This window comes from Pinus tabuliformis, chromosome X (genome assembly GCF_031772625.1).
Source record: "Pinus tabuliformis cultivar Carrire ecotype Pingquan chromosome X, CPIR1, whole genome shotgun sequence".
Lineage (NCBI taxonomy): Eukaryota > Viridiplantae > Streptophyta > Pinopsida > Pinales > Pinaceae > Pinus > Pinus tabuliformis.
The window spans coordinates 638553177-638576901 of NC_142308.1; the positions used below are offsets into that span (position 1 = coordinate 638553177).

A 23725-nucleotide genomic window follows, 5' to 3' on the forward strand; every position below is an offset into this window, starting at 1 on the left:
CTCCTTTAAAAACATTGTAGCAAGATATGGGAAGCAAGGAGCGGGAAACATAGGAAAATTTGAGCCAAGAGGGAGTTCTAAGGAGGCTCCAATTTTGGGGGCTCAATGGTAGGTTGGATTGAGAGGTCGTTATTTGTCAAAGGCAGCTAACCACCCCAAATTTGTCATTCCTGCGAAAAGCTTGGAAATCATCGCAGGCAAATGAAATATCACACGTTCATTTCCAAATTTAGAGGATGGCCGACAAAAAAATAATTGGAGTGATGGATTCTACAGAAATGTAAACCTAAAGGTGAAGTGGACTTAAAATTGGGCCCCAAAGGGATTTTTACAGTTTTTTTTTCTAATTTGGAGGATAGAAATTAGGTTTTTGAGGGAGGACCTTACTTCTTTAACAACACATGGATGTATATGATACATTGGGGGGAATTTTTCAATCTCGATAAGGAGGAATTTTTGGCTAATCCATTTTGGGTATGCCTTTATGCTTTGCCTATCGATTTTTGGTTGGAAAAATTCATGGAAGATATTGACAATGCGATTGTTAAATTTGTGAAAGTATCAAAAGTGACCAAAGATGGAGGAAACATGTCTTACATAAGATTCCATGTCTATATGATCATTTATAAATCATTACATGCGTCTGTAGATTTAGAATACCAAGGGGAATTTGGACTCAACCCTTAGACAATGAACATCCTCTGTTTTATGTCCGCCATTGTCATGAGCATAAATAGCTATTTCGATATTGTCTGAGTTAGAAGAAAGAAAAACAGGAAATAGGGTTAGTAGTACATTAGGGTTTTATAAAAAATTTATCTGGAAGAAGAACTACCCGAGACTAGACGACTCAGTCGCAAAAGGGACTTGAATACAATAATGTGTTTGTGGCCTTGGATAGTATGTAGGAATATTTTTCCTTGCCATATGATAAATTGATGTTGGAAACAAATAATGAATCTTTGGTGGATAAATAGGTTCTAAAAAGGAAATTAGCAGTTGAAGAGACAAAGTTTGATAGTTTCTTCTAAGATTTTCTAGGCATTCCTGAAGTCATGTTGCTAATGCATCATAATTTGGAGACACTTTGTGAGGAGGAACTAAACCTTGTGAACCTTTTGAATGAATGGGATTTGAAGGATTTAGCAAAATCTCCTATGGACCAAAAGGATTGTATGCACAGGCCTACCTATGATGGAAGAATAAACAAAGTCAGGGTCAAGTTGATGCTAATGTAGCTTGACTATCACAAGACTTGAGGGATAAGGGTAAAGAGATGGTAGGTAAAGACATCAAGAAGAAAGGTATAAAAATAAGGTGTGTATTGCTTCAGTCTACTGGAGAAGAATTAATTAATTCAGGACAAGGAACAAAGATCTCGACATTCTTTCCACCCTCTCAACAATTATAACTATGATAATTGTTTCATGGAATATCAGGGGTATCAATAGTAAAGGGAAATAATGACATCTACGGGAGTGTATATATATTGAAAAATTGGCCTCCGTAATTTTATAAGATACCAAACTATGTGATATTGCTGCAAATTGTTAGAGAGGTTGTGAAGTTATGGCTATCGATGCTCAAGGAAGTGTGAGAGGTCCAGCTATTTCTTGGAATCCAATGGAGGTTATATTTTAGGATTGGTTGGCTAGTCATGGTGTTCTGACTGGTAAATTCTGATATCTTGGCTCTAAGGAGTTAGTAAGCCTTTCTACGGTGTATGGTCCTTATACATCTAGGGAGAAGCTTGTTTTTTGGAGAATGTTGAGGTACATAGAAATATTTCCCATGACTCATTATGGATTATAGGGGGTTTTTAACCTTATTTCATCACTTGATGGGAAGAAGGGAGGGTTACTTAGACTGGATCTGGAATCGAAATATTTTGCGAAGTTTATTGAGCATCTAGAGTTGGTGGACCTATCAACCATTCATGATTTATTTACTTGGAATAATTGAAAGGGAGGTAAACATCAGGTTGGCAAACACCTTGATCATCTTTTAGTTTCTACATTAGTATTGGATAAATATATTTTCATTGAAGCTACCATCCACCCCTATCTCGATTTGGACAATTGTCTCATTCATTTGGAGATTGAACTTAAGGAAGCTCCACGTAATCGACCTTTTCATTTTGAGATTTTTTGGTTGTAGGAACCTGAGTTTTTAGACAAGGCCAAAGTATGGTGGGAGACAATTGTGGTACAAGGTTGGAATGAAATGTTCACTTTTAAGCTTAAAATTAAAGCCCTAAAAGCATGGATATGGTTATGTCACACAGGGTTACCCCTGCTTACTCCCACAATATGCATGTAAAATGCATAAGCACATTAGTCCCATGAATTTTAACTCTCTGAATCAGATCTTCATTTACTAAGGTTTTAGGCCCTCTTTAATAGTCTCATGCGGAATGATCTATAGAATAACAAAGTCTAATCATTAATCAAACTTTTTCTTTATATCGGAACTCAATCACCCCGCTTAAACCTTCTATTGGCGCTTAACTCATTATAAACCCTTTATCCTTTGATAACGGTGGACTTATATATGAAACTTCATATACCTACACTTAATCCTTTATAATTCATTTACAAAGGAAGTATATGAAAAACATACCTTTTTCGCCTTGGTATGACCTCTGCACAGATATCGATGCTACACCTTTATCGCAATCACAATATCGGTCCTCTGCGGTCACACTACACACTCTACCTTCCACCTATGATATGCGAACATATTCCGGATCTCAAATTATTATACACTGCCACTATAACTCTATCGGTTCCATTCCACCAATCCTTTTCACAGTGCTCTTCGAACTCTAATCTCTCCAATCTCCGATCAGCAATTCAACGTTATCGGCATGTCGCCCATCGATGTATCATGTCCCATTGCCACCAACCATTTGACCTTCCAAAGTACGATTAGAAATCCCATCGGGACCGTCAATCTGACTTCCGATCCGATGATTGCGATTAAATCACTATCACTATCGCTAAATTTAAAAGTGTCGTTCCAATCTCATTCCAATGGTTTCCGAGGAAATCTTGACCGCTGATTTGGCACTCAATCCAACGGTCGAGATCCTTCCCCATTCCAAAAGTCACTTAATGGTCCTTCATCATTGATCTACACTTAGTAGATCCAACGTTCCACGATGATTTCAGATAGACAACAGGCACAAAGAATAACTGCCTGAAAAGTGGTTTTCTCTCTCTCCTCCACTGCTATGTGTCGCTCAGCTAGTGGGATCAGAAAAGCTCCTCTAAATATCTCTTATGCTTTCTATGTCACCTAAAATACCACTTTTTCGTATAAACCCACCTTTCTTCATTGAGGTTCACCAATGTGTTGTTTCACTCTGCTCCATGCGACATGATCTAGACCATTAATCTATGATATCCAACGATTGTTTTGCATCACCTCTATACTTCTCTGCTCTTCTCATTGCTTATGTTTCATGATATTTTCAACATTTTCTCTATGGTTTGGGTTTCTTCAAAGGTTCTCATCCTTCAACCTTTCTACTGCGCACTCTCTCCTCAGCTTGCCTTCTACAAATTCTCACATCGTAGTCTCTTCAGAGATCCAATCTGATCATTCAAATGGATTCAATGACCCACTATGATTCCTCTGAATCATTCTCCTCCTCTGTGTATTTCCTTAGAAATCTGTCTACAACCTCTGTTACAGAACCTACGATTTCACACATAAATCAATCATTAAATACTCGATTCACACACTTACACAGTTCCAGGATAAACCTCTATGTAAAAAAGTATAAACAACTGATTACATAATGAGACCCTCTGTCTCACGGGCCTAATCTTCAATATTAGTGGCCTCCTCCTCTTTCACACTCTACCCACAGGCTTACATTTATACCAGAAAGGTTTTGTTGATCTAATTCTGGTTCAACCCTTAATCTATTGAACTGACTCCTAAATGTTTTCTCTCTTAAATGTCATCTCTAGTTCCTTGAATCATGAAACACCCTTAAGAGTTATAATTGACTTCTAACTCTCTTGTCATTATTAACCACTCATGTTCTCCCTAATTCAAGAGCATTTACAACATCCTCACAACATCTAACTGATTCATATCCTACTCACTCAAAAGCCTAAATATTACATTAATTCATCATTTAGGAATCAAAATTCCTTAAAACACATGACCCGATATGTCTACTAAAATACAATGATTTTCTCTTGGGTTGAATGCTCCTGCATCAGACTCCCAAAATGGAAAATATTCATGATCTCTTGATGATGTGTTTTCATGTGTTAATAAAAACCTCCAAGGTCCCAAACATTAGGTTGTAGCTACCCAAATGTCTTGCACCTATGTTGCCGCTATATTTTTGTTGTCTTCTATTTCATCTTCCTCTACTTGTCAATCAGGTTCAAGTTCTGATTGATCATCCTTCTTGCTGCTATTATTTTCCTCCATATGGACTGCTTCATCATTAACTGCCATAACTCTTCAATCTCCACCTCTAGCATATCTTTGGGCTAGTCCATATTCTGCCATTCAATGTTACCTCTTTCTCTCTACTTCAGGTTGTTGCTGCTATCCACTAACTCTTCAAATTGTTGTTTATTTTCTTCTCTTTGAATTTGTCGGATTCTTACTTTTTCTTCTACTTTTTCTCTAGCTCCAACTTTTTCTGCCCTAGATATTGTTGTAGACATTTTTTTAGTTACTACTTTAGGTACCACTATAGACATTGCTTCCACCCAAACTTCCTAAATATCTTTAAGGATATCTCCCTCCACAACATCCAATTTCTACATTGAATTCTGACTTTCCAGCATTCTCTCCAGCAATTGAGCATCTCTGTTCCATGGGTTAAGTTCTTCCATAGAATCCTCTTCTTTCATCTTTATTTGGTTGCTCATCTATGCCAAATTTCCTCTAGCATCTACAACTAAACTTGCATTCACAAAGCATTTGTAAAAATAAAAAACATAAGGCTTCAGTGCCTTATTTTCCTTTGGCAACAATTCAGTGTGCTACTCTGTTTCTTTATCCTCTGTCAGCACATCAGTATGTTGTTTTGAATTCTCAAAAGAATTCATGAGATTGTCAAGTAGCCTCTCCTCCACATCATCTGTTTCAATGATGCCTCCCTGCTTTTGTTCACAATAGTGAACTTCTTCTTCCTTAGCCTACTGCTAGTTAATTCTTCTTTAAAATTGTTTGATTCTTGCTACCTCCCTTTCATCCTTACCCTCTTGTTCTTTAAGAACCTCCATATCATCTTCAAACAATCTCTGTCCTTCGCCAATGACATTCATTGGATCATTTCTTTGGGACAAAATTTCTTTAGTCTTCATTGGAATAAGACTGCCATCTTTCTCCTCTATGATAGCTCTAACATTTTACTGCCTACTCCCAGCTGACTCTTCTATCTCCTTCTGGTTCTGAGATCTTGCCATCTCAGTCTTGATATGAACATTTTTCAATTCTGCTCCTTCTCTCTCACAAACTCTAAAGTTTGTTCATCCTCCTGTGATGTACCTGCAATCATCCACAAATTATTAATTTTAAAACCATAAGACCTGGCAGTCTTACCCGACTCTTCAGTCATCACATTTCCTTGTTGCTATGAGTCTTCTACGTGATTTAGCTCCTCAGGCTCAACTTCATCTCCTTCCTTCACAAGGAATGCTTCTTGTCTTGTAAGAGCTCCAATTATTAATTTGTCAATGAGTTCTTTTTGCTATAACAACTCAATACTTTCCTCCTTCGAGAGGTTTTATTCATCATACTTTACGGCTCTAGAGTACCTTTTATCCCCTAAAACACATTGCTCCACATAATTCAGTTCAAGAGCTCTATTTAGCTTCACTTTAGAGTATTCATCTTCTGTAAGATACTCATCCATGCTTTCAACAACTTCACAAGATTGTCTATCCTCTCCTATGCATCCTGCAAGCACACCAAAACTATTAGGTTCAAAAACACAAGGCTTGATGGCCTTATACATCAACTCTTCATCTTCAGTCAGCATCTCCTCATGCTGTTTTGAACTATCCCAATGGTCCATGATATCTTCACTTGATATCCATTCTTTATCTCCAGTGTAGTCTTCACTTTCTCCCAAAATTTCTCCTTGTTCTGGTTCACAAAAGGACTCTTCCATTTCCAACTCAATTTCCTTGTGTTTATCCCTCAGCCACTTTACTTGCTTTTGTTGTAGCCTTCTTTGCATCTCATGCCACTCCACTTGCTTCTTCCTTAATACCCAACCTTGTCTTTGGTTTTCTTCTAGCTGCATTGTTAACACATCAAGTTATTTTCTTATCTCATCCAACTCCTTGTCAATCTCTTCTTGACTCAGTCTCTTTCCATCTGCTTTGGAATTCTTCTTCTCATATATTCTGTTGTGGCTTCTCTTTGAACCTCTGCTATGACTATTAGTAGTCATCTTCTTCTCCTCTTTCGTCATTAGCTCCTCACTCATCTGCAACAAGCCTCTGCAGCATCTAGTCCCCCTCGCTGCAATCTTACCTCACTAAGCTCTCCTCACTTAGTCTTTTGGTAAGTGTAGGTCCTATGTCTGGAACCTCCTCTTGAGAAACACTTTTGCTCCTTCTAGGTTTCTGCAATCTTTCACTCTCTCTTGAAAACACTTCAACTATCCTCTCTCTGTCCAACCTCTTGTTGGATTCTTCAGGTTCACTGCCACTTCTCCTTCAGAGTGTTTTCCTTACTTTGCCTTCAAGAACACATCCGGTTCTCCTATCACAACTTCTCTTTCTATCCTTTGCTGAGATGCTTCATCTACAACCACAATCTTCAATTTTAATTTGAAACAAAGCACACTATCTTACCTCCAAGATCTATGTATGATCTTATTCTCCCATTCTTCTACACTTTGAATGGATTGTCCTATGTTTGGTCTCCAAGTCCTCTTTCCTTCAGAACTTGTACTAAGCAATCTTGCTCTCACTTTTCTTCAAGGAATCCTCTATTCCTGTCTACTCCAAGCCTATGTTGGAATTGCTACAATCTCCCAGGAACTTCAGAAGTTCCCCTTACAATCTTCTGTTGTATTCTCTACCATTCATTCACTTAACTTATGTGCATTACCTTCTTCTATGTGCAAACTCCTTTTCATAGTAAATCTTTGCCTGTTCTAATTACAATTCTGCTCTGATACCACTAATGACGCAGGGTTACCCACGCTTACTCCCATAGTATGCATGTAAAATGCATAAGCACATTAGTCCCAGGAATTTTAACTCTCTAAGGAGTCAAATCTTCATTTACTAAGGTTTTAGGCCCTCTTTAATAGTCTCATGTAGAATGATTTATAGACTAAAAAAGTCTAATCATTAATCCACCTTTTTCTTTATATCAGAACTCAATCACCCCAGTTAAACCTTTTATCGGCGCTTAATGCATTATAAACCCTTTAACTTTTGATAATGGTGGACTTATATATGAAACTTCATATACCCGTGCTTAATCCTTTATAATTCATTTGCAAAAGAAATATACACAAAACATACATTTTCCACCTTGGTACGACCTCTACACAGATATCGATGCTACACCTTTATTGCAATCATAATATCGGTCATCCGCAGTCACACTACAAACTCTAGCTTCTGCCTACGATATGCGAACATATTCTGGATCTCAAATTATTATACACCGCCACTATAACTCCATTGGTTCTATTCCACCACTCCTTTCACAGTGCTCTTCGAACTCTAATCTCTCTAATCTCTGATTACTGATTCATCACTATCGGCATGTTGGCCATCGGTGTATCGCGTTCCATTGCCACCAACGGTTTGACCTTTCGAAATACGATTAGCGATCCCATCGGGACCATCGATATGACTTCTGATCCAATGGTTGCAATTAAATCGCTATCGCTATCGCTAAATTTGAAAGGGTCGTTCCAATCTCATTCCAATGGTTTCCAAGGAAATCTTGACCGTTGATCTAGCACTCGATCCAATGGTCGAGATCCTTCCCCGTTCCAAAGTCGCTTGATGGTCCTTTGTTGTTGATCTACACTTAGTAGATCCAATCGTCTATGATGATTTCGGATATACAACAGGCATAGAGAATAACCACCCGAAAAGTGGTTTTCTCTCTCTCCTCTGCTGCTATGTGTCACTCGGCTAGTGGGATCGAGCAGACTCCTCTAAATATCGCTTATGGTTTCTACCTCACCTGAAATACCACTTTTATGTATAAACCTGCCTTTCTTCGTTAAGGTCCGCCAATGTGATGTTTCACTTTGCTCCATGCGACATGATTTGGACCATTGATCTATGAGATCCAATGATTGTTGTGCATCACCTCTGTACTTCTCCACTCTTCTCTTTGCTTAGGTTTCATGCTATTTTCAGCGTTTTCACTATGGTTCGGGTTTCTTCAAAGGTTCTCGTCCTTCCACCTTTCTACTATGCACTCTCTCCTCAGCTTGCCTTCTACGAATTCTCACATCGCAGTCTCCTTAGAGCTTCACTCTGATCATTCAATTGGATTCAAAGACACACTATGATTCCTCTAAATCATTCTCCTCCTCTATGTATTTCTTCAAAACTCTGCCTGCAACCTCTATTACAGAACATACGAATTCACACATAAATCAATCAGTAAATACTCGATTCACACACTTACACAGTTCCAGGATAAACCTTTGTATAAACAAGTATAAACAATTGATTACATATCGAGTCCCTCTATCTCACAGGCCTGATCTTCAATATCAATGGCCTCCTCCTCTTTCACACTCTGTCCATAGGCTTACATTTATACCAGAAAGGTTCTGTTGAACTAATTCTGGTTTAACCCTTAATCTACTAAATTGACTCCTAAATGTCGTCTCTAATTCCTCGAATAATGAAACAACCTTAAGAGTTATAATTGACTTCTAACTCTCTTGTCATTATTAACCACTCATGTTCTCCTTAATTCGAGAGCATTTACAACATCCTCACAACATCTAATTAATTCCTATCCTACTCACTCAAAAGCCTAAATATTACATTAATTCATCACTTAGGAATCCAACTTCCTTAGAACACATGACCCCCTATGTCTACTAAAATACAATGATTTTCTCTTGGGTTGAATGCTCCTGCATCATTATGGAGCAAGACTGAATTTGGACATATATTGGAAGACAAACAACAGTTGGAATCTTAGATGCACGAGACTCAACGACGCATGATTTTTCAATGACATACTTATGAATTGATAGTACAGGAGGGGATCACATTGAAAAAGATACTGACAAGATGAAAACATGAAGAAACTTTGTCGAGGCAAAAATATCATGTTTAATGGTTGAAATATGGTGAAAAGAACTCAATTTTTTTTAGAAGTATAGGGTTCAACATTGACATACTAATTAAATTTTTTCATTGATTGGTAGGGATTTGAAGAGAGAGATGCTACATTAGGAGATTGAGGAGGAACTGATCACTTTTTATAAGGCGTTCTAATAGAGACTTCTTATAATTGTCAGTCTATTGTCAATAAGATTACTACTTGCATCCCTAAACTTGTTAGTAAGGAGTAGAATTATTCTTTAATTTGACCAATCTCCTTCCAAGAAGTGGCGAAAGTGGTTTTGGAAATTCCTTGAAATAAATCGCCTGGTCTAGATGGATTTACTTCAGATTTTTTAGGGTTGGTTAGAGATTTTTGGACCATGAGATTCATGATATTTTTGAGGAATCTCAAAAATGGCAGTGTATGTGGAGTGGGTTGAATGCTACCCATGTCTCTAAGGCTAGACAATCAGTTGATCCTAGTGGTTTCAGATTGATTGCATTGTGTAATGTAATTTATAAGATACTATTATTGTTAATCGGTTGAAGCCTTTGATGAAACTACTTATTTCTCTGGAACAAATAAGTTTTGTAGAGGGTCGATAGATATCAGATGGAATTGTTGTTGTGCAGGAGATTGTTCTCTCTCTAAAACATATCAAGAAATTTGGAATGATACTTATTATTGATTTATCGGAGGCTTATGATAGGGTCAGCTGGGATTATTTATCAAAGGTCTTAAATGCTTTTGGTTTTCATGGCAGTGGATATCCTAGGTGCAATCTCTTATCTCGACTCCCTTTTCCTCTATATTTCTTAATAGATCTCCATATGGTACCTTTAATCTATCTCATGGGCTAAGGTAGGGGGTTCCCTTATCCCTTTCTTATTCATCTTAACTATGGAAGGGCTATGACATTCTTTTTGAATTCCTGTTGTAGGGGGAAGCTTCGAGGGTTGTGGTTATTTGGTGCAAATATTGCTATAACACATCAAAAAAATTTAGATGATGTCTTTATTTTTGGTCTACCAACCCTTAAACAAGCGAAAGAGATCTGCTCCCTTATCCCAATTTTTATGGACGCCTTATGTATGTTAGTTAAAAATGAGAAATATTGAATTTTCTATTTCAATTGCAAGTATAATATTTAATTCCATTTGGCCTGGATGCTACAGTCTCAAAGAGCTCATCTCCCTTCTAAATATCTTGGTATGCCATTACTTTTAAAGCCTAAGTCATCTTCTTGTTGGAAAAATATTCTTATGAAGCTCTCAAATAACACTGCCAATTGGACGTTTCGAGCACTAAATTTTTCAGGTAGATTAGTCTTCATGAACTTTGAGCTTTAGTCCATACCATTTTATCAAATGTTGGTTAATCCTACTCCTAAATCAATTTTTTAATCTTTCATGTTGGAGGGAATTCCTTTGGTAGGGTGCGAATAAGGCTAAACGTTGGTCACTAGGGGTGTGGGATACTCTAGTTTTTCTAAAATGGGTAGGAGGGCTAGGTTTGTGTGATGCAACAATGATTAGTGAGACCTTTGGGGAAAAAATATCATGGCAGTCGTTGACTGGTAGATCAGAATTATGGAAGAAAATATGGCCGCAAAACTATGAACCCTCATGTCATAGCATTAGAGAAATTTTGAGTTCTAAAATGGGCCTTAAAACAAAAATGTAAAACCAAAATCAAGTTTATAAGAACCAATATGATTCAAGATGATGATGTCAACCATGGGGGATCGTTCATCATTTTTGGAATAAAAAACTTAAAAAAAAAACTACTTTTTCAACTTATCTCCCTATGGTTTTTCTCAAATTTTGAGCTAGAGCACTCATTGGATGCATAATTTAATTCCTCATTTAAGGAGTACCCATGTTGCATACTTTTGATGGACCCTGCTACACGAAAAATGAGAAATACATGAAAAACATGATTGCAATCACATTTTTTTGATGTATTTCTTGTTTTTTGTGTAATAGGTTCCATCAAAAGCATGAAACATGGGTATGCTTTGGATGAGGAATTAAATTTGGCATTCAATGAGTCCTCCCACTAAAAATTTAAGTAAAATCGTAGGGAGATAAGATGAAAATACAAGTTGAAAAAGCCGTTTTTTTCTTTTTCCCCTCTAAAAATTGATGATGTAATCTAACCTTATTTTATTATTTCCATTATTATTTTATAATCTTCCTTAGGAGGTCCATTTTAGACCTCAAAATTACTCTAATGGAAGAAATATTGCGATGTGAATTGAGTGTGAATGGGTCAAGTATATGGAGATGGGCTCAGGAAAATCAACAGTTAGTGAGAAATCATGCTTTTTTGGAAAAAAAAAATGGAGCTACAACCTTATTCTCGAAATATGTATGGCAAAAAATGCCATAGCTCAATGCAAAAGTAGACTTCCATCTTTTGAAACTCTTTACATCTGGTTTAGGAGTAGTGAGGATTCAATATTATTGGCAAAGGGAGCTTGATGATGAATCTTGGTGGAAGTGGAAATCTCAAGAAGATTGGCCACATGTACCACAAGATTTGCCTTGGGAGGATTTTCAACAAGAATTATTGGAAAGAAGAATTCATTTGTCTTAGGATAATGATATTTTACGTTGGGTTAATCATCCTTTAGGTATGTTTTATGTTAAAGAAGCTTATTTTTTTACAGCATGACATGATAGTTTGGAGCGGGAAGGTCTTTGGGCTAAGATTTATTTGAGGTTCCAATGGCCTAAGGTGTTGGCATTCTTATGGCTAATTGTAAGGCACATGCTCCTTACTTGGGATGAGATAAGAAAAAAAGGGTGTCGAGGGACCATCCTTTTCCACTCTTTGTTTGAATGTTTAAGAAACCATGGAGCATTTGCTTCACTCGCAAGTGTTTGCTAGGGAAGTGTGGCCCCTTCTTCTCTCCACTTTTGTTATTGATAATCAGATTCCTAACAATTTAGTTGAGACATTAATATAATGGAAATTTTCTACTTTTAAAAACCCTATTTTTAATTGAGCTTGGATATTGGATACAGGATTCATCCTTTGGAATCTATGGACAAACAAAATGTTAGAACTTTTCAGGATAATAAGCGACAAATTTTAGTGCTTAAAGAAGCGATTTTACAGAATATCAGGGAAACCACTCTTGCAGCTTCTTAGTTGGAGGATGACTGGAAAGGTGATGTTGTAGAGGTGGGAATCTTGAAACGACTCAATCTATCATAGAACATGTGTATTATTTCTAATAAACTTCCCCATGAGGTGCTCACATCTTCAAGTATATATTTTTCACCTCCCCCTCGTGGTTTTGTTAAATTTAGTTTTGATGGAGCTTCTAAAGGGAACCTAAGGGTAGCTGGATTTGGGGGTGTCCTTTGGGATTGGAAATCAGCTACATTGAGATTTTTTGTGAATATTTCTAGTTCAAATAACAATAATATAATAGATATTTTGGCATTACAGAAAGGTCTTCACATAGCAATATGTGAAGTTTTTCAGTTATTACTTGTTGATGGTCATTCACAACTTGCTATACAATGTATGCAACATCTATTAAATGGGAAACCTCTTGGTAATTTTTTTAAGATTTAGTGGTTGGAGATCAACCAACACGGTCACTGATTTTTTGGTCTACTTGGGTTGTAAGTCTAGAGCTTTAATATTGGATGATTGTTGGCCCCCTTCCATTCTGGTGGAAGGATTTGAGCTCCTCCAAGCATTACTGGAGAAACACAGTTTGCTCCCCAATGGGGGTGTTTACATGTGCATAGAGGGATCATTGGGAACAATGAGGGATGCTTGACAAATGTAAATATTTGAGGGAGGCGTGGCGATCGCTAGTTGGAGGTTTTAGGTTAGCACACTACCAATCTCATCATTTTAAATTCTCGTTAATGGTGCTAGGGTGTCCAAAGTACATCTAGTGTGAGATTGAAGGAGAGGAATTATCCTCTTCCTTTGTGGATGTAAAGTTTGGATTTGTTCGTCAATTAGAGTCGAGGAAGTGTGTTGTGTGTCATTGTGTAGTTGCATGGTATGGTTTTTTAATTCGAGTCTGGTATACGTCTTTGGTAACGATTTTGGAGGTAAATCTCTTTACTTCAATGGTTTTGAATTGTATCCAAGGTTGTTATTTTGTTTAATGGGAGCTCTTTGTGTGGCTCACAATTTTTCCAATTAGGGTAGCTTTGCTCAAAGTTGGTTGATTTGGTTGCATCAATACTTTGTTATGGTTATCCTTTGTCCCTGTGAGGTGGAGCTTGTGTCTGGTAGCGTCTAGTTTTGCATTGTTAGTGTTGCTCAATATTTTTATTGAATTTCCCCTTGCCCTTAGTCCTAGTTTTGAGTGTGTTCTTGTCCTTTGTCTGTGCCAGTTAATCTGCCTGGTAAGGTAATGGGAATTTTATTGTGGTATACCTTTTTTTGTGGGGAATTTGATAATTTGTTGCGGTATGGTCCTCTGTTGTGCCAAATGGGTGATGACTTTCTAATCTTTCAGTCAAGGTTACCGAGTCCATTGCTTCGTCCTTTAGCCTGTTTTGTTGGTAGAGGGTCACTTAGTGGTTGTCCAAATTGTTCGTTTGTGACTTTGTTCTTGCCTCCTTGTCAAAGAATGATGAGAAGAAGAGGAGGCTTAGGTATTGTTGAGAATAAGAATTTATATCTTTTTTCTTATGACTCACTTGGGACTTTTTTTTATGTGGTTCCCTTAGAAGTGAGGAAGGGAATCCTCCTATTAGAATCAAAGGATTCCAATGAACGTCTGTATCATTCATATTTAGATACTGTTGACAAAGACATGACTAGGATCCCTGATCCTCGTAGATTTAGGAAACACAGACTTCATTTCATGAATTCTTGCTTATTCACCAGTAGATGGATACCTTGTTATGTTTACATTTTAAGGATAAGTAGGTCAATAATTATAATGTATTATATTCACTTGAGGATATCAAGCTTATGCTCAAGAATCAAAATTTCTATTTGGACAATGTGTATTCGAGATTGGCCAAGGTTGAAAGTTTTTTGGTGTCAAATTATGCTTCAAGTGATCTCATTGACCTGCCTAGCCATCCTACTGACCCCTCGGTGGATAATTCACATGACTTGAAAATCATCTTCTCTGATCAAGACTAGATTTTGTTGGTCTTCTAATTTTTGTCTCGATTTTGGGCATCCATCTTCAAGTATGCTTTCACTTTGGTGGTTTCTACTTCATTTGTTCTATCAGGTCAGTATACAGGTTACTAGTGCATGCTTGGTGGGTGCATTGCTATGGAGAATTTTGAATTACCTTTATATATATATATATATATATATATATATATATATATATATATATATATATATATATATATATATATATATATATATATATATATATATATATGTATGTATGTATATATTTAGTGTTGTTCTGTTGTGATTAGTCATTGATGTCAGATGCATGCTATTCTCTTTGGATTGTCTGCAGAATTAAGAAGCTCAAAGTTTTCATTATTATGTATGCCCATGAGTTTTTAATTGCACTTCGATGCTCATGTTATTCATGAATTTTTCTATGTCATATTGGGCATTGGGTTCAATATCTTTGGTGGTCGCTATGGTATTTGTCTTTTTGGATATCTCGGTATGTTGATGGTCATACAATTTTAGAGATTATGGTAGTAAGGGTTTGTACTTGCGATTGTGATGTAAAGACATTTTTGTGTGTGCTTAGCCTGCAATATTGCAAGTATTTGTTGATATTTGTGATTTTCTATTTTGCTCCTCTCTGGTGCTTGGGTTGTGGGGAAATGTGGCATTTATGTCACTTTGAACATGGGTGGCCTCATGTAGATTTCAACGGTGTTTTAGTGATCTTTGTATTTTTTGTTTCTTATTATCTTGTGGAGATACCTTTTTTTTTCCGAAGAAAAAAGCTGTAACCTTTTATTAAGAAATGAAAAGTTACAATTGCAGATGCATGATGCATTTCCATAAGCTGCCCAAAGGGCTCAAGTGCCATGGCACCCTTCGCGTCGTTACAGAGCTAACGAGCAAAAAATGATGAGAAAAGAAGAGAGAGAGAAGAGAGGAGAGAAAGAAAGAGAAAAACTGAGAATCACTTCAGGTTTTCCTTCCTTTTTTCTTTTCGACCTTGCGCCACTCTCCTTGAGTGGGCTCGATCGAGGCTATGACTAGCTGTGTTTCTGCTTTCTGTGTGCCTAATTCCTTGTCTGAATCTGATGTGTATGATTGATGGTGCCTCTTTATCCCTCCCATGATCTGGTCATCAGTAGTCTTCTCTGCCTGATTTGGATAAAGCTGTGATGCCTTGGTGTCTGATGTGGTTCCCTTCTGATTCCCCATTTCTTGGGAGACCTCCCCTTTTTCTGTGGTGGGATCTTCCTCTTCGGCTTCTGATTCTTCATCTTCTGAGACCGGAGGGGAGAAGAGCCATCCTTTCTTCTGTTTCCCTTTCTGCTTCCTTTTGCTGTTTACTTTTTTAGCTTCTGGACATGTGCTTTGCAGGTGCCCTGTTTGTCTACAGAGTCTGCACCTAAAAGCAGTGTTTTCGTAGTCTAATGTTTGCAGCCAGTTTTGTTGTTTGTAGATCAGCCTTATGTTGTCCGGTAGCCCCTGACTTAGATCCACTTCCACACAAATTCGTGCATAAGTGTAAATCCTTTCATCAATCCTTTCCGTATCTGTTTTGATGTATTTCCCTATGCTGTTCCCGATTCCTTCTAATACTCGTTCGCTCCAGAAATGTAGGGGAAGGTTGTGTAAACGGACCCAGACCGGCATTTTGGAGACTGTCATTTTATTTGGATCGAAATCTGTAAACCATGGGGTCATGAACAGCCCCGCCGTTCCCCAAAACCAAGGCCCAGCATTGATGATTGTATCTCTGGCTTCCCTGGATGCAAATCTGACTATGAAGAACCCTTTGGAGCATAAGTGTATCTCGCATTCCATGGTCCAATTGACAAAAATCCAATGAAATAACTTCGTTGGTGTTGGCGAAAAGCTGTTGAATCGGCATATTAGGGCCTGCGATTCATATGTCTCAACATAGTTATCCAACCCTGTGGAATCGACATTAAGGGCTGGGGTTTGCCCTAGCTGGTCTACTATGTATGGCCGGGGTGTGTATCCGCCTTGATCTGGGGAGGATCCCGTTTCTCTGTTACCTTGGAGGATATTTTTATAGGATGGAGCTCCTTTAGAATTTTGTTGGGGTGCTGTTTTCCCCTTTTCCCCTCCTGTATTGCTTGGCTGTCCCTGAGATGGTGCACCTCCTCTCAGCCTGAGATTCAAGCCAATGGTTTCTCCTGAGCTGATCTCGTAGCTCCCCAAGGTTCTATTGTCCTGGAGAGACCACCTGCCACTGACTAAATGTTGGATCTGGCTAGGATAGCCAGTCAATGCACAGATCTGCTGCTTTAACAGTGAAACATAGCTATCTCCACTTACCCAGATTAAGATGGAATTCTTTTCAGGGGTTTTAATGAAAATCTGGAAACGGTTGTTGGTTACTTGATGTCTGCAATTATGCTGAGTTCCTACTCTGCCTGCGACGGTGACGTTGCTGGTTGCCTTGTGATCTGGTTGTCGGCGTTCTTCCAGATATGAGCTACCATTGAGATCTGGCCTCCTTTTGGTTCGATCTACAAACCCTCTGCTCAAACTATGCGTTTCCCCACCGATCCGCTGCCTAGGTTCTGGGTAAGCTTGAGACTTGCTCAGATAGGGTAGATCCGGCCTGTGGCTGCAAAGATTGGGCCATGCAGATGTGTGATGGAGCAGATCTGCTACATGCAGACCCATATCTTTGCATGCAAAGGGCAGCCGCAGGGAGAAAGACCAGATAGTCGGCAGACTGACGGATCCTGCAAAAAACAAGCCATAACCTAACGGTTTTCTGCCCCCGAGATGGGATCTGAACCCAGAAACGCAAAATGTCTGCAGATCTTTGCTCTCGTGACGCTTCTCAGACTTCGACTTCAGATCTTCCTTTGATATGTTTAGTCCTTCGAGCAAAAACGCTACACCGAGGCCGTCGAGTATTTTTCTGGCGTTTGGCCATAAGATCAATACCTTACCGGCAGCTTGGGGTTCCGAATGGTCCAGCTTTACGTTCTTGAGGCCGCTCCTGAAGAGCACTATGGCTTTGGCCGCCCCTGCCTCGCCGCCTCCAACTGCCGTATTGGCGTTGAGTCGATTCCCATGGCAGGAGGAAAGCGCTGCGATGGCCATCTACGAAACCCTGAAGATCGATCCCGTTAATCCCTTTGCTTCAATTCATCTTGTGGAGATACCTATATGCATTTGTGAAACCAATTTGCACAACAAAACTACTTTTCATTATTATAAACACATATAAATACACCAACTATTGGTCTAAGATAGAAATACTATCTTAACTATCTTAACCACACAATCAATATGTTGAGAGGATAAGTAATTTTTTTAACCATGAAGCCAATCAAACAAAACTTGATTTTGCTTAAGGCCCTTTCCTCCATAAATGATTTCCATCTTCAACTTAAGTAAAACTAAATCCACACAAACCTACACCAAATTGGTGTACTAGACCCCCTTTGTTTGTGGGACAAGGGACCCGCCTCCATGCATTGATTTGACTGCTAAGTTTTCGAAAGCATACATATTTTAACTTTGAACTTAATACCTCTTAGAATGAAACACATGCTCTAAACCAATTCACACTAAACAAAATAATAAGAATTACGGGCGTCAACCATGTTCCCACATAGAGTTACGTGTTTATAATGATTCGGTCGGAGTACCATGCAAGATTTGTCATGGTATATATGTCGACATTTAAGCACGTTAAACAAATACTAGTGCCCCGTTTTGCAAGATGCAGGCGCCTGGGCCCGCCTGTTATATATGGAGACAGGCAAGTCGACGTTTGTATGTTTTAATATTGAGAGGGCAGCAGTCGACGACTGCGACAACCAGGCAATCCCGGCGATTTGCAATTTCCTAACGGGCCGGCAATATTTTTCCGAATTTGCGTGTAAACGCAACGCGGGACGAGTGACGCCTGGGATCCTCTTAATTTTTTATTTAAAATTAAGAAGGATTTGTCATGGTATATATGTCGGCATTTAAGCACGTTAAACAAATACTAGTGCCCCGTTTTCCAAGATGCAGGCGCCTGGGCCCGCCTGTTATATATGGACACAGGCAAGTCGACGTTTGTATGTTTTAATATTGAGAGGGCAGCAGTCGACGACTGCGACAACCAGGCAATCCCGGCGATTTGCAATTTCCTAACGGGGCATGCAATATTTTTCCGAATTTGCGTGTAAACGCAACGCGGGACGAGTGACGCCTGGGATCCTCTTAATTTTTTATTTAAAATTAAGAAGCCTGCCTTGCTGTCTTCCCATCCTTAATTTTTTATTTAAAAATTGGATCATCTTTCTCTATAAATGCATTTCGTTTTCATTTATCTACATCCATCCACGCCTCCCTCGATTCCTTTTGCTGCAATCATATTCCTTTACGATGGAGTTATTAACAATGCTCGTTGCCCTTACGTTGCTTTTATCTCTTCCTTTGGCTACACCAATTAACTATAATGTCCCCGCCATGTTCATTTTTGGAGATTCTCTAGCAGACGCTGGTACCAACAATTTCATTGCCTCCGCCATATGGAGAGACCTTCTTCCATTGCCCCACTGGTCGTTTCTCTAATGGCCGAACTGCATTCGATTTCATCGGTATTTACCTCATCCAAACCTATTGATAGTTCTATGTTTGTTTCTTTAATGAGATTAATATACATATGAAATTTGTATATACAGCTAGTAAGTTAAGCTTGCCGTTCCCACCTCCATATCTGAACCCACGATCTAACTTCTCTCGTGGTATCAATTTCGCATCTGGCGGAAGTGGATTACTAGATTCCACGGGAAATTACTTGGTGAGTGCCAAAATAGATACATGTTCATCCCAATTGAATATACATGTTCAAAACGAACAATTAAATGTTGTTGGTGTTTCCGGTGCAGAATATCATCCCTTTAACTCTCCAAATACGCCAATTCGCCAACTATTCTTCGAGTCTAGAACAAAAGCTTGGAGGAGCTTATTATGCAAAAGAATATCTATCCCAGTCCTTGTATGCCATTAGCAGTGTTGGCAATGATATTGGCCTCAACTATTTAGCGAATACCACATTTCAAAAGACTACAAGTGCTAAGGATTTCGTCAAGCTGCTGCTTAGTAAATATAATGAACATTTGTTGGTACGTACTTTATTTTATCAGTTTACTGCCCGATGTTTCCATTATGTTAGATTTTGGGGGTATTTTCTTATCCGTGGTGAATGTTGCAGAGCCTATACAGTAAGGGGGCAAGAAACTTCATTGCATTAAACTGCCCTCTTCTGGGTTGTACTCCAAATTCAAGGCTCGTAGGAATGAAGGCATATAAAGGTGGATGTCTGGAAACTGCAAATAGGTTGGCTGTGGCATATAATCATGATCTCAGGCTGCTCGTCGACCAGCTGAATAAAAAATTAGACGGAGCAACGATCCTGCTCGTTAACGCTTATGATTTCGTATTAAAGATAGTTGAACACGGAAAATCCTATGGTAAAATTCAGTGATATTTGAACAAGTGGTATAAATTTCGAAAACAAAATATAAGTGGCTTGGCTTGTGAATGGTTGACGAAAGACAAAAATGGGGCGTGGCTTTGATTGCAGGTTTTGAAAACACGACGTCTGCTTGCTGTGGAGCGGGGCCTTTTAACACGGCTGTGTCTTGTGGGTTGGAGATTCCGAAGAATAAGCGTGGAGAGTACAAAGCTTTTCTTTGCAAACGGCCAGAGAAATATGTGTTTTGGGATGGAACCCATCCCACTGAGAAAATCTATGAGATGGTTTCTGACCAGATTTGGCAAGGGAATACATCCTTCATCACACCTTTCAATCTCGAAACACTGGTGCACAAACATTGAAGAGGAGATTCTGAGATCATTATTTTGGTTGACTTTGTAATTTGGTAGTGGTGAAGATTTAAAGCATTTGTTTACTTGCAACTTCCCTCGTCGTAGTTGAGTGGGCCATAATTGTATACAGCCTTTCCGACCTTGATTGATTATGAAATGCATAACGAGCCTCTTTGCTCCGTAGACAATTAATATAATTAAAGTGATTGGTATGAGATCATAAAAGTATTTATTTTCTGTGTTCATGACTTTTTCCAATAAAATCTACACTTTATAATAGCATATTGGAATATAGACGTTCTCTTTTTTATTATATAATTTTAAAAAATTAATAATAATACAAGAGCCTTTTAATTTGCTCCATAGACCATTAATATAGTTAAACTCATTGGTATGAGATTATAAAAGTACTTATTTTCTGTGTTCATGACTTTTCCAATCAATTCTAACCTCTCTCTATAATAGCATATTGGAATCTAGACTTCTTTTATTATATAATTTTAAAATATTAATAATAATAAATAAAGTTAATTGTAATAATAAATAAAATATTTCTACCCATAAATATTATATAATATAAAAATGTAACTTAATATTTTAATATTATTAAAACAATCCCTATAATATTGCTTGTTTTTTACTTCTATCCAAAGATATGTTGTATTTTAATAGATAAATAAAACATTAATATAGAATGTGGTTATTGTTTCTAAAACATTAACAATGAAAACCTCATTTATGAATTTTCCTTTTCCTACCCATAAGATAATATAAAAACTAAAAAGAAAATGCAAAGATAATATTTCCATTTCCTTTATCTATTGCCCTTATGCATATACATTATAATCAAATTTAAATATAATATTTCCATATAATTTATCTATTGCCATTATGCATATACATATAAAATAATATCTATACATTTAAGATAATGAAATTCAAAAATAATATTTCCATATTGTTTATCTATTATGTAGTGTTTGGAATTTTGTTCTAGATGTATTGATACTACCATACATTAGTCCATTTTGAATCTTTTGAGTAGCTCCCTATTATATTTTCTTTGCGTAACCACTGACTAGCCATCTTATTTCCATATTTCAATACCTTAGAAACAATGTAATTCACCAAGGTATTTCATTTCAAAGACCTATAATAGTTGTCCTTTAACTCCATTAATTAGCTTAGAATCATTTCTTACTATAATAACATCATCAAAAAAACACGAAAATGATAGCAACATGCTCCTTAGAACACCCTCCTCCCACATCTACCTAAGTAACCGACCAACCAAGGTAAACATGTGATGAGAAGTTACGATGATATGACTTGACCTCCTAAGTCACCTTAAGGAAGTGGAACCGATGGAAAGAAACCACACAAGCCCTCCACATCATCAACAAGACTCCCAGTAACCATCCCCACCACTCAGGTAACCAGCCCCTGAGTCCCACTAAGATTTTAAACCATTAAAATTTTGGATGCTCCCTTGATATGGGCATGCATGCATCTAGAGGGATATGGATGCTCCCACAACATGGTATGGGAACGTCTAGGGAATTTTATACCCAATATTGTGCCTATGTCCCCATGATCCGAGTCACCTTTTCAGGCCGACAACCTAGGCCACTACCCAGAACTCAATGACACCTTCAGAATCCACAATTTACATAACAACAAGACTTATAAACCAAAAAATAACTCTGGGACTAGGCCTGACCATCTCCATCCGAGACTGACATTTTTTCAAACACTTGGCATCAATGCAATCTACAGGAAATGAATATAAGACAGAGCACAAAGGATTGATAATTCATGTGGAACTTGAAAAGAAGGACCACCACCCTATTTCCTTAATTATTTTGACATCAATTAGGTCTTGCATCCATTATCCTTTCAGTTACAAGTACATACATGAAATAACCATGATAATAACTAGTCATGTAACCATTCTTAGATACAACATTAAACCATGAAAATAACAATGAGATAACAATCACTAAAGCCACATATTAACAAGTACAAACACAAGCTAATTTAGCTTTTATTAAAAATAGGCAAAGTCGACAAGGTTCAAGACTTCCACGTACCACCTAACCATAGAAATGGTTGAACCAAATCTTTCTTTCAGCGAGTCACCATTGTGCCATATTCCAAGCATGAATGTGGGATCTCATGGATAAAACAATCCAAAAACAACCAATGGAATCTAGAGGTTAAACCACCCCCACCCTCACTAAACCGCGATCTCACCAAAACCGGCACTAAGATCACAAAACCAAACTGAGCTCGGAATGCCTTTGGACTCCAACACTATCTTTAAGGAATTTTCTCTCTCATTGTCTCTCAAGCCTTACCGCAATCCACAGCGGATCACTAGGCCCTAAACTAAGAGTCCATCCTCGTGCTTTACCCTATATCTCGCCAAACCTAGTCAAGGGATTCCTAGGCCTTTGGGAATTTTCCTAAGACCAACTTTGCCCCAGATTCTGAAACTGTACAACAATTCCAAATCTCAAAACCGAGAAAACAATCCCATCACACCATGGCTATCTAGAAAAAGGCAAGGCTAGGCTAAAAACCACTGTCATAACCCAACAAAACCATGCCACCAACAACAAGAGAACCATACACCAAGATTCTTTCTTGATTGATCCTGGCTTTCCTTCCTTTCTCCAAAGCTAGAGTGATCCAAGAAAACTCTATGTCTCCAAGAGTGAGAGAGAGAGAGAGAGAAAATAATGAGAGAGCTCCAAATTGAACTGACAAAAGGTACCAACTGATCCTCATAATACTTTTTATCAATTATGCCTCTATTTTCTTCATTTTCCATTATTTTCCTTCAATTTCCTCCTCACATGCAACTTGTCACCTTTCACCTTCCTTTTCTCCTAATTTCCACTATTTTCATAAATAAATGTGCCAAAAATTCCACTTTTCCTTTTTAATTCCTTTTCCATTTCCTTTGCTAATTTCCTTAGCCATAATAAACCAAATGAACACCCACACTAGGGTGTCTTGTCCAACATTCATCTCTGGACACGTGTCCCTTAACTGTTGTCTTATTTTTCCTTTATTAACTTTTATTACATGAACTTTTAACGAGGGGCTATTATAGACCCTTCCCCCTTGGGGAACATCGTCCTTGGTGTTAAACCACACCAAGACCTCAACAAAACTACTGAAAAGAAAAAACACTACCCATGGAGCTTTATAACCTAGCTTGTTGCAGTATTTACAATGGATGACCTGTTCAAAAGAAAAACATCATGACAACATGACAACATACCAAATACTGGAGCTTTATAATACAACTCATTATGGTATTTCCAATAACCACATATACACATATGCACTTTTGCTAAACCAACAAATAAAAGAATATGATTCCCGTATCAATCAACAAGGGAATCCAGAGGCTCACATCTCCACCCTTAAAATAATACCAAGATTC

At 37.9% G+C, this 23725-nt stretch overlaps 1 long non-coding RNA gene and 1 pseudogene across 2 annotated transcripts in view; one reads left to right on the forward strand and one right to left on the reverse strand.

The window, feature by feature from the left end:
• Positions 1 to 23725, reverse strand: part of LOC149141608 (uncharacterized) — a 146703-nt gene that overhangs the window by 36171 nt on the left and 86807 nt on the right. The window lies entirely within an intron of this gene.
• LOC149141609 (GDSL esterase/lipase 6-like) lies at positions 18796 to 20380 on the forward strand (annotated as a pseudogene). The gene is made up of 5 exons (XR_016264951.1): positions 18796 to 19037; positions 19122 to 19240; positions 19329 to 19565; positions 19655 to 19913; positions 20027 to 20380. The product of XR_016264951.1 is annotated as a GDSL esterase/lipase 6-like (transcript).